The 3,573-nt window shown below is 41.3% G+C and overlaps 1 pseudogene; it reads left to right on the top strand.

Annotated features, from left to right (window-relative positions):
- The first annotated feature begins 1,483 nt into the window (after positions 1-1,483).
- LOC110564941 (GTP-binding nuclear protein Ran-like) lies at positions 1,484-2,835 on the top strand (annotated as a pseudogene).
- The last annotated feature ends 738 nt before the right edge of the window (positions 2,836-3,573 follow it).

Raw genomic sequence — 3,573 nt, 5'->3', positions numbered from 1 at the left:
ATTACATCCAAATGAGAATTCCAAATAAGAACATGCATGCTGGCCTGTCTTCCTCGTGTCCCTCACTGGGTGGTCTTCTTCCTGGCTCTGGAAACAAAAAGTTATGTACCTTTAACCTCCACTGCACCAATCTAAACATTTTGGGGCTCTGGTTGGTTATTGGTTAATAGTCCCCGCACTAACACACTAACAGAAGCATGCTTAACTGCAGAATAACAGTGGGTGAGGAAGTGGGCCCTGGAGAGGATATGTTCATTGGGACCTTTACCAATGGCAGGGCCAGCACAGCGCTCCAGCCTTCTTTCTACAGTAGAAGCGAGTCACCGAGAGTACTAGCAAAAACAGTATGTTTGGAAAAAATGAGTTCAGGTCCAAGGTGGGCAAGCTGGTACCCGATACTGCCTTGTCTCACTTCAGTTATTTCTCTCTCTCAGGGTGATTTACAAGGTGATAAAAAACTTCAAGCCGCAAAAGGTACTTAGGCTGTTAAAAAGCAGCTTTTTATGATCCCTTCTTCTTTATAGCACATGTTGTTTCATTAATCAAATGCTTATTCTATTAGGAGTCTCAACCCTTTGAGATAGTGGGACATTTCATTTTTATTGCCCTGAAGTGGCTTTAAAATCCACACAGTCTCCTACAAGCCACCAATGGGTTCTTGGGGTTCAGACTCTCCATCTTCTTTGATCTGTCTATTCTGTATTAATGATTTAGATGTCAGCTTTTTAAACTTTTTGGGGTTGTGCTGTTCCTGAACTAAATTTTGCACTGTCAGCTGTAGACTTTTCCCTCCTCCTCCATAGCCAAGAGTGTGCATCGGGCCAGAAGCCAATGCTGTACCCAAGTCTGAGGATTCTACCCTCTATCTCATCTTTTCTGGCCTTGGCTTCCCATTGTTTGCTTGTTTGTCTGTTTGTTTTATTGGGTTTTTTTATCTTATCTTCAGCAGGTAAAAGTAGATGCTCCCAGATAATCAACATGAGAAGACTCTGTCTTTGTCCTTCTCTTCCATGTCAGAGCTGGCTTATATATTAGAATCTCAGTCTGCATATTTTCATCACCAAAGAGATTCACTTTTTCTTTTTCGTTTTATAACTTTCATGTTTACATTTCTGAGAGTAAACTATATTATTAACCTAAATTTGTAATCATTACATAGCAATATTTTAAATCATTTTTTTTTTTAGAAATCCAACATATGCTAGGTAGGTAGATGGAGAAATTGTATACAGACATAATATAGATGACATGGTCTCTAAATTATAACTCATAAACACAGCAGTCTTTAGAAGTTTCCAGATGATGTTACCCATATCCTATTAGTACCTAAACTATGAAAAGCAGAATCTGAAGAGTTTCTGAAGAAATAGTAGATTCCAGTTATTCAAACTATCAGAACAACCTTTTTAAATTTTTGTATATTTATTTATTTATTAGATTTAATATACACACATATATACATACACATGAGTGTTTTACCTGCATGACGGTATATGCACCATGACATGGTCAGTATGCACCATGACATGGTCAGATCTCCTGGATCTACAGGCAGCTGCAAGATACCATGTGGGTCCTGGGAATCAAACCCAGGTCATTCTGTCAATTCTGGTGTTTAGAGAACCTCGGGAACACACTTATGGGGTCAGCGGACTGCGTTTCATAGACAGAATTTCCTGACAGGTTTCAGTAATAAAGTTTCATTGGAATTCAGACATGCCCACTTGTTTATCTATTTTCTTCATCCCTTTCATACATTAGTGTGTACAATGTATGAAATAGTGCAAATAAGAAGTTGAAACACATGAGGGAGAGGGCTACACCTAGGATACAAAGTAAATAACCTGTAATTAATATAAAAAATAAAAATTGTGTATATAAAAAAGAAGTTGAAACACGGACCTGTCTGCACAGCAAAGCTAAATATGTTAACAGAATACACAGTCCTTTGTTTACCAAAGTGAGGGCAAGTGACACTGTTGAAAGTAAAGGATGTATATGGCTTTGAGACATGGGACCAAATAACCTAATCACACCATAACAAAACACTCCCTTTCAAATCACTTTCTATTATTGTTATTTTTACATGTAAGAGATGTTCCTTATTGCTGATAGTATTTACTTCCTTTTAAAAGTTTGTTCAGCTGGACAATGTTTACTTCCTGTTAAAACTTTGTTCAAGACCTTCAGTCACACAGGTGCGGAGACTCTTCTGGAAGGATGGCCACAATGGCTGCCCAGGAATTGCCGTAGGTCCTGTCCGAGCTTGTCCCGGTGGGCAAGAGCAGCATGGGCAGACGATGTTGGCAAACCGCCGCTTGAGTGGCCAGTATGTAGCCCCCCTGGGCGTGGAGGTGCACCCACTCACCCTCCACAGCAACAGAGGACCCATCAAGTTCAAAGTGTGGGACACAGTCGTCCAGAAGTTCCGAGGCCTGCACTCCAGCTACTACTTTCAGGCCTGGTGTGCCATTATAATGTTTGATGCAACATCAAGAGTTACTTACAAGAACGTACCTCACTGGCATAGAGATTGGGTGTGAAAACATCCCCCATTGTTCTTGTGTGGCAACAAATACAGAGTACAGGAAAGTGAAGGCAAAAATCTATTGTCTGCTATCTGAAGAAGAATCTTTAGTACATTTCTGCCAAAAGTACAGCTTTGGAAAGCCTTTCCCCTGGCTTGCCAGAGAGCTCATTGGATAACCTAACTTGGAGTTGGTTGCCATGCCTGCTCTTGCCCCACTGAGGTGGCCATGGGCCCAGCTTTGGTACGAACATGATTTAGAGGTTGCTCAGACGTCTGCCCTCCCAGATGAGGGTAATGACCTGTGAGAAAGGGAAGGTGGAGCACCGGGTCAGGAGTCTAGGTTTAGAGGCAACTGTCCTGTGATGTCTGCAGAGCTGCACAAGTGCAAACTCATTTAACTAACAGATTGCGTACTTCACTGGGATGCTGAAGGACACGAATGGACTTTGGAATGTATGTGGCAGTAAAAACATACTTTTTTTTTTGGACTTGCATAGTTAGCTGTTTGTGACAGAGCTGTTCCCATCCAGATTTTCAAAGATAAGTCACATCACAATATTCAATGGTGAAATCTTCTTTGTTACTGTCATTCCCATTCTTTTTGTTTAAAATCAGAATAAAGTTGTATTTCAAAACTTAAAAAAATAAATAAAACATTGTTCAACTATGTTCATACCAAAGAGAACTGAGCTCAGACCTAGAAATTTGGACAGAAACCAATTTAAAGGATGATTGCACGAAAGAATTCTTATTCCATCGTGGGGTAGGGAAGGACTGAGAGGCTGTAAATCAAGTATTGGACCTGATCAAAGAGCAGACAGCCAGTTAATGTCACAGACTACCCCTGCTCCCTTTAGTAGGGAACCCACATGGAGATGGAGCTGCCCATAGGATACATCTGAGCAGTGGGTCTAGGTCCTCTCCATGCATGGTCCTTGCTTGATTCCTCAGTCTCTGCAGGTCCCCTGGCCCAGATTATTTTGGCTTTGTTGGTCTCCCTGTGGAGCTCCTGTCCCGTCCGGGTTTTTCTATCTTCCCCTTCT

This window comes from Meriones unguiculatus, chromosome 4 (assembly GCF_030254825.1).
Source record: "Meriones unguiculatus strain TT.TT164.6M chromosome 4, Bangor_MerUng_6.1, whole genome shotgun sequence".
NCBI lineage: Eukaryota > Metazoa > Chordata > Mammalia > Rodentia > Muridae > Meriones > Meriones unguiculatus.
The sequence above is the reverse complement of the archived record's forward strand: the minus strand, read 5'-3'. Positions and strand labels throughout refer to the sequence as shown.